The sequence below is a fragment of the Humulus lupulus genome, chromosome 3 (genome assembly GCF_963169125.1).
Source record: "Humulus lupulus chromosome 3, drHumLupu1.1, whole genome shotgun sequence".
NCBI lineage: Eukaryota > Viridiplantae > Streptophyta > Magnoliopsida > Rosales > Cannabaceae > Humulus > Humulus lupulus.
The window spans coordinates 275,336,681-275,345,637 of record NC_084795.1 but is presented as its reverse complement, the minus strand read 5'-3'; the positions used below and the strand labels follow the sequence as shown (position 1 = coordinate 275,345,637).

General features: G+C 34.8%; 1 long non-coding RNA gene across 1 annotated transcript; it reads right to left on the bottom strand.

Moving 5' to 3' along the window:
- Positions 1 to 3,028: 3,028 nt before the first annotated feature.
- On the bottom strand, positions 3,029 to 6,477 carry LOC133821664 (uncharacterized). The gene is made up of 3 exons (XR_009887734.1): positions 6,198 to 6,477; positions 6,037 to 6,115; positions 3,029 to 3,360 (listed from the first exon to the last, which is right to left on the bottom strand). It is a non-coding gene; the product is annotated as an uncharacterized LOC133821664 (long non-coding RNA).
- Positions 6,478 to 8,957: the final 2,480 nt, after the last annotated feature.

Genomic DNA, 8,957 nt, shown 5'->3' with positions numbered 1-8,957 from the left:
CCTTCCAGAAAAAAGCTCTGAGGAAGAAACCCTAAAGATACCCGTTTGTTCAATCCTACAACGATCATCTCAACCTGCACAGTCATGTCTTCTCGTTCATCTCCCAAACCTTTGGATCGTGAAGGATACAAGAATGCGTATGAACGCATACGCAAATCGTTCGACATTCCTGACAATGTCACGGTGAGGATGCTTTCGGATGCTGAGCTTCGAGAATGGCGATTCAAGGACGTAGTCAAGCCCACCGAAATCTTCATGAGTTTGAGACATATCGAATGGCTCCGCTTCCCTCTTCCTGCTCTGCTGGTTCAGATAATTTAAAATTATGGAGCTCACATTTCTCAATTTCTCCCAAATTCCATTCAATCAATAGTCGGAGCTCAGATGATAGGGAGCCTCAGGAATGTCGACATTCAGTCAGACGAGATTTACGCGTGCTTTACCAAGTCCACAAACAAGGCGATAGAGGGAAAACCCTGGAAAACCTTCTACCTTTCTCCCAAAAAGGATCGGACAATCTTTACCGATTTTGATAGCTCCCATCAGAATTGGGATAAATACTTCTTTGCTGTTGGAGGAGCGTGGTATCCTGAATTCCTACCTCAAGAAAATTTTCCTTTGGCCAGGGTGTTTATAAAAGGTGAGTTACATTTTTCATTTTGTTCCTTATTGCTTTTAATGTGAATTAATCATATCTGGATGATTATCTGTTAGTTTAACTCTGTGTATTACTGTTTTGTTTCCTTGTATCAGATTTTTCTTGGCCTCAGGTTTTAACAAATAATAAAACCAAAACAAAATTGGCACAATAATCTAAAAACACTTGACAAAAATAAAGGATATATAATTTCATTGTATTAAGTTGAATTATGACAGAAGACATAATAATCTAACGTTAAAATTAGACAGCTAAAATTAATCCGAATAAATTTATACTTATTTAGGTACAATAATAATGGCACATCTTGAATTTATCCAATCTAAACCCAGCAGAAAAGATAAGTTTCACTTATTATTGTGTTGTAAAAATTTTTAAACTAAAAAATATAAATATAATTTTGTTTTATGTTTATTTTAACTTTATAAAATAAAATTGCTTTTGTTAACTATTTTTTTTGTTTTTAAAAAATAAAAATAAAAAATGTGTTTGGTAACATTTATTTTTATTCATTGTTTAAAAAATAAAAAACATGTTTGGTAAACATATTTTTATTTTCTAAACTAAAAAATAAAAATATTTTTTGTGACCACTATTTATTATTTTAAAATAAAAAATAAGAAAATTATAGTAAAAAAATATCATATTAATAATATCAAAATAATCTCAAATCTCAAAACTTAATATCTATCCATTAGATAACACAAAATCAATAAAGTCTATATAATAAAATAAAAACTTATTAACTTATAATTGTCTAAACTTAAAAAAATATATTAAATGAGTCATAACAATCAACAAATGTATTTAGTCAATCTCACTATCGTCGATTATGATTAGCAATTTCATCACAACATGAGTCATTTCACGTATATGAGTTCCGTAAATATTGAATTCTACACTATTAGTTGAAGTTCTATCTGTACTTTGTAAAGTAGTAGCCTGTACTTCAGAATTTCCTACACCTCCATCAAAAGACACATTTGTGTCTGCATTAGTCCTTATAAAATTGTGAATCCTACAACAAGCAATGACAATGTACTTTTGTATCTTAGATCATATGAAGGCATGTGCTTTAGGATTGCCTTCAACATGTCGAAGCACTGCTCAATGACATTTCTCAATAAGGAAGAGTGTCGAAACACCGCTGTTATCCAGATTTCCGGATAGCGTTTAGATGGATATCCTTGGGGAAGCAGAATTATCAATGTCTTTCACGGTAGGTGACCAGAGCTCGCGGATGGACGGAAAGGCTTCGCCTCTCCCGTTTAGTGTCCGGATTACTCTTTGGGGCAAACGCGACACGGAAGCTCGTCAACTCTCCCGGACTCCCAAAGGGGTATCCTTCGGGGAAGCTCCTTCCAGGAGAAACTCTTCAAGTGGTCTTCGCGGAAACAGTTCCGTGCCTCGCACGGAACAAGACCAGGGGGTCGAGTCATGGAGGAGGCATAGTTGGAATGATATCTGCTTGACACAGAATCCCGCCTGATACGCCCGACAGGTCAAAGCCGCACACATCCCAGCACGCCTAAAAGTACTATTTCGCCTACTGTTCCACTGACAACTTGGAAAAGACGGCTGCCTTTGTGCATTCCCCATACTTTCACGTAAATATACCCACATAGAGCCTGGTAGCCAGGTGACTACGGTAATTGTATCCCCTATTTATGGCTGGTGTAATTAAGACTCATGTGAGTAGAGAAAAACCCTAATCCAAAGCCCTAGCTATAAAGACCCCCTCATTTTACAACAGGAGGGACGGCCAACAAATCACATAACAAGAACTCTACTAAAATCTCTCTAGCTTCATCTTCTCCAAGAGAACCCGAGAGAAACACTGTGAGGTTGTGAGTTCCTTATACACCAGCTGTTTGACTGTTATTCTCTACAAGTATAATAACATCGACTCGTGGACTAGGGCTCGTTAACGCTTGAACCACGTAAAAATACTGTTTGTTTATTTACATTTCTGCATTTCTATAGCTCTTGTCTTTTTATTATTCCGTTCGTATTCGTTTCCGAAAAACTCGGTAAACAACCGCGGAAACATTTAATTAAATTTGTGCACTTACAAAATCCAACTCAAATCATAAAACAAAATAAGCTAAACAAATCATGCAATCAATAGCTAACAAAGTCATCCAGTCAATAACTAAACAAACTCATCTAGTCATTAGCTAACAAGGTCATCCAGTCAATAGCTAACAAAGTGTAACGACCCGGATTTTCAAGACTCGATAATGCGGAAATATAAATGTTTTCATTTAACAAAACGTCTCAAAAACCCATAGAAAAAAAACTTTTTAAAAAGTCGTATGGCCATACTTAACATTTAGTTACAAACATGTTTTATAAAGATTAGAGTGAGCCTAGTTTAGGAAAATTACACGACTTTTCCAAAAATAAAACATAGCTAACAAAGTGTAACGACCCGGATTTTCAAGACTCGATAATGCGGAAATATAAATGTTTTCATTTAACAAAATGTCTCAAAAACCCATAGAAAAAAAAGTTTTTAAAAAGTCGTATGGCCATACTTAACATTTAGTTACAAACATGTTTTATAAAGATTAGAGTGAGCCTAGTTTAGGAAAATTACACAACTTTTCCAAAAATAAAAAGGCTTCCCAAAAGGTCGGTCCACATGTACATTTGCAAGGAAGACTCCAGCGCTCACTGCTCTGCCTTGCCTTTGCTCTTACCTACAACATGAAACAACTAGGTAAGCGAAAATGCTTAGTAAGATCAACTTTCAAACAAAGCAGATAGAGAAATAGGGATCCGGACCCATCCGGACCCTACACAATCAATTTCAAGAACGCTAAAGCGTCCTGGAAAACTTATGGTCATGCCTGATAACCAAGGATAAATTAATTCATATCTAGATAAAAAAAATCCTGCACTCAGAAAATCCCAGAACAAGCAGATATATTATATCACAACTATATCTTACCAACAATTATATCCCTGCACTCAGAAAATCCCAGAGCAACCAGATATATTATATCACAACTATATCTTATCAACAAATATATCCCTGCACTCAGAAAATCCCAGAGCAAGCAGATATATTATATCACAACACAATTCGAGACCAACGCTCGACAATTTCCAACAATTCATGCGTAACGCGCCCTCCAACATAATTGCTAATCTGTAAAAGAGAACCGAGTCCCCACACTAAGATCTAGCCAATAAATATTCTCATCAAGGGTAACTATCGTGTTACCTAGGGCATCGCTACTTATTCAAGAGTGTAATCCAATTTACACGGTTTTACGGAGACTTCTATGTTAATCAGTGGTGCTGGTGAGCAGCTGCCCCTAGGGTGTTCAACCTCACTCAATCTTGGCAACCCCTAGTATCTCTAGGCACTCTCACGGAATGGCCAATATTCACGGCTGCTATCCGGGAATAACTTATCAGAGCACTTGCTCGAATTCTAACCGTCCAATGATTAAGTAAGCATGAGGGCCCCTAGGTCCCATTTATCTTGGCGCCCCTAGGTTTAACCAGCTTATCCTCATCTCATGGCCACTCGTCGCGGTAATGAACCGGACATAAATAAAATCAAGCAGTGTGACGGGGATCAACCGTCTAGGATATGACGGACTTCTACCGTTCATATTTTCTAAATCAGCACTCACTAGACTAACGTCTCTAAGCAACTTTCTATGACAGTCTATATATGTGCATGTATCCCTATACTAACATACAAGACAATAATCATTTCATGTTGCAGCCATACAATATAAGTTGACTTACTTGGAGTCCTTAGCGCTCAGCAGGTTTTCACCCTCCAACGTTCAGTCCAGTTACGCTTAGCCAATACTGTAGTTATCCATACAGTATACTCGGATTAATTATGGCATTAATAATTCATTATTATTATTTTGGGCAGTTTGGTCATTTTAATAAAAGTCATTTGTAAGGATTTATAATCCTTATTTGGTTTTAAACCTATTAAAGAAAGTCATACAAAATATTCGAGACTAAACCCTAAGTCTCGGGGAGACCTATCCTAAGGTCTCGATACCTAGGCTCGGGTATCACAATGGTATTTCCCACAATCCGCTAAAAATCTTATTATTTCAAGGTATCGCTATTAACCCGCACTTTCAACTAGTCGGTTAAAATATGTAAGATTTTAGCCGGTATTATATCCAGAAAATACAAATAAATTCCTTAATTATTTTTAAAGAAAATAAACTCTTTAAATTTTCCTTTTATTTTTCTCAAGGTTTTAATATCTAAAAACCGTTTTAAGAAAATTGCCTAATTTGTCTTAATTAGGAAAACCGTTATAAATTTCTCATCTTGACTAATTAATTTTCCAAAAGCAATTAATCAATTTTACTTACTAGGAAAATAATTTATTTAATTATTTTCTCAAAATATAGGGTTTTAAACCCTCTTTTAATTTATTAACTATTAATAAATTAAATCTCTTATTTTTAGAAAGAATAAAAACTCTTTAATAAAAATAATTCATTTAAACTCAAAGGGATAATTTTAGTGAAAATATGATTTTAAGACTTACCAATTTATATCTTGAAATAAGCAAAATTTTACTTTTTACCTTATGTTCCAAAATCTCATTTTTACACTAAGTGTGAAAAACCCAATTTTCACATTTTTAACTACATACTTCGTTAGTTCATAACTTGAAATTTACTTACCCAATTGTTACCAAAATTTCCCAATTCCATTTTTGTTATGCCATTTAGGTCTTTGTAAAATCTTAGGTCAAAATGAGCATTTTTGATTGGTGAAATCATTTTCCAACAATGAGGTAAAAATGACCTTATTTTCAAGTCCTTATTTTTTCCAAACTTTGACAGTTAATAACTTTGAAACCGTTCAATATTTTCTTACCAAATTTTACAGTGGAATAATAGGTTATTCCAGAAATATGTCCACAAAATTTTAGAAAAATCTGGGTTCATTTTCTCTATACAGTGGCTGTCCAAACTTGGTTCCGAAAATAAGAATACGAAAAAACAGTTTTTTTACCTAAACTTTGAAATAGCATAACTTACTCATTTCTAAACATTTTTTAGTGTTTCAAAAGCTCAATTTTATGTACTCAATCTCAACAACATCACAGTACAATTTAATTTTACAAAAACAATATACATTGGCTGCTTGACCCCTTGGAAGTCACAGCTTAAAACATGTTTTGTTTTAGGGTATCCTACAAAACCCTTGGGGGTTTTGGTTCCCATTTTCAAAAATCAATACACATGCATCATAAAAATTATTAAACAACTACCATAACCTTATTACATCATCAACAAGAAACTCTAAGCATTAGATATACAAAATAATGTTTAAAACTAAAAACCCTACAACAAAATCATCAAAAGTAAACTTTTTACCTCTTTGGTGTTCTTGCTTAAGGTTTGGACCTTCCTATAAGCTTTGACTCCTTCAAAACCTTTCAAAAACCCTAACCAACTTCCCCCAACAACATAGTCAATTAGCTATTTGAAACTCTATGCTTAAAACTTTACAAAAGCCTAGATTAGTGAAAGTTTACCTTAGGGAAAATACTTCCTAGACCAAGACTTAGCCTCAAAGTTTCCTTGGTGTTCTTGGGCTTGAAAAATGGAGAGAACACTTTGAGAGGTCTTCAAAAAAGATGATAGTGAATGAGAGATGGAGAGTGATCGGTTCTTAGTGTGGGAATTGCTCACAATACTCTTCAAAATATCACAAGGTACTTGAGTGCTTTTCTACCCACTTGCCCACTTGACCTCTTAATTAAATGGCATTTAAATTTTATAAAATTTGGGTTCACACCACTCTAAAACACCACATGGCCGGCCAACCCTTGCTATATATAACCATTTCATTTTTTTTTTTTAATAAAGGTTAAAAAAGGTTTCATAAGAAGAAAAGTCCAAATTGGCTTTTGACACATTTTTCACTCTTATTAAGTTTTAATCACCAAACTTAACATTAATTAATTAAATTAAATGTCTCTCACATTTAATTTAATTAATCACATAATAAAATTTAACCTAAGGTCCATTCATGGAATAAAATTCCCCATTTCGACAAAATTAGGCATTTAACACAAAATGCCCTAAAATTTCCATTTTCTTTTAGGTTTATTATTTTTGACCAAACTTTAACTTTTATGAATGTATTTTATGCCCAAAATATAATTGCCATGATTTTTCATTTTATTTTCCGAGATTTTTACCCGATCAGGGTTTTTGTATCGGTCCAGGACCGAAAGTCTTATCTTGACTTTTAAAATCACAAAATTCATATTTTGGCTAGAAATAACTCATGGAATACTTACAAACAAAATATAATATTATTTAAAATAATATTCTTAACCCGGGGGAAAAATCCCGACCCGAGTCGTTTAAAGGTACCCGAAAATGCAGGACGTTACACAAAGTCACCCAGTCAATAACTAAACAAACTCATCCAGTCATTAACTAACAAAGTCATCCAGTCAAGAACTAAACAAACTTATCCAATCAATCGCTAAACAAAGTTATAGTTAATAGATAAACAAAGTCATATTGGTCATTGCTAAACAAACTCTAAACTTCTCACTTCAAATTCAGCAACCAATCTATTCTTCTATGCTCTGATATCTTTAGAAACAGTGCTCTGGACACCTTGTTCTCAAACTTCTCAATAGCTTTTGTGTATACTTCTCCACTAATTCTATCAATTTGATCAAGAGCTTCAACACTCTCATCCAATAAGTAATGTGATGTAGATGTTGTCATTGATCTCTTTATCAACTATGTCTTTCGCTTTGCAGTTTCATTATATGTCGCAGTGCGCCAAAGCTAATGAGAAATTTACTCTTTTTACTGATCGAGAGTTCGAAGTGGCTGTTGATTTACCTCTTCTTTTGCTACCATCCTCATCAAAACCAGTTTTTCTTCCTTCCTAGTAGAATGACTTATCGACGTTGCATCATCATCATTGTAACGCCCTGGTTACTCCAAGACCGTTACTGTGAACTTTAAATCGTGCTTAACTCGTTAAACGAGTTATTTGGTCATAAATGTGCATCTAGGTGTTATTAATAGGCTAAGGTGAAAAATCTTCATCAAAAGAAAAATATATATTTTATTTAAAACATAAAACTGTACATGGGCCCATAAAAGTGTTTTCAAGTTATTTCCAATCCAAAATGGTCATTACAGTGTAAAAATTACAACCTGCCGACCAAAGCGGTAAAAATAGGTTTAACCCCTAGTTCCTCTGAGAAACACCTTGGTCGTGGTGGTCAAGCGGTTGCATATGTACACATTTCCACCTAAGCTCTCCACTCAAGGCTGGGTGAGCTTTTCTTTCCTTTTACCTGCACCACATAGCACCCATGAGCCAAAGCTCAGTAAGAAAACTCACTACTGCATGTACTAAATATCAACAGATGATTATCATAATCATACTGGGCTTGTAGCCCAAATCAGATAAATGAAGATCAATAAAGATTATGATAATCATGCTGGAGCTTGCAGCCCAATCAGATAAGTGACTATTAAGTCATACTCTGAATAGATGACTAATAAGTCTATCTCTAGGGCTCTGCACCCTAATCAGATAAGTGACTATTAAGTCACACACTGTGCAGGTGACTAATAAGTCAATCTCTAAGGATCTGTTCCCTGTATAGATGACTTCCATCTCTAGGGTTTTGCTCCTTAAATAGATGGCTAATAAGTCCATCTCTGGGGATCTGCTCCCTAAGCCATGTGACATGTTGGTCACCTTAGCCATTTGGTTATGGCTCTAAGTAACTAGCCTTTAGACTAGACAAGCGCTTTTGCTTTCATCGAACTTAAGGTCGGTCAAGCATTTCATGCTTAGATTAATAATGCTTATGTCAATTAGATCTAATCATTTTGGCTTGCGTTAAACACGCTAATACCGTTCTTGACTCATAAGTCAATACCATACGACCAGTGCTCAGTACTACTGCCGAACTTGACTAATGAGTCACAACTTCACAGTCAATACTGACACCATTGCCGATTATGACTAATAAGTTAGTACCACTCACAAGTAAGCAAGATTGCTAAGCATTTAATATGCAATCAATGTCCACATATAGAGCACTCAACATGCCTCATTAATAACCATCCATGTCACATACTGGGTGCAGTTTTATTACCTCTGGATCGAGCGTGAAATAGTAAAAGAACAACCCTTGAGAACGATTGATCCTTTGGATCCTTAGCGGTCACCTAGTCATAACCAAATATGGAATTCCATTAATAAAATAACTCAATAAAAGGTTCATGGTCTAAAACCTCGCTCCCGA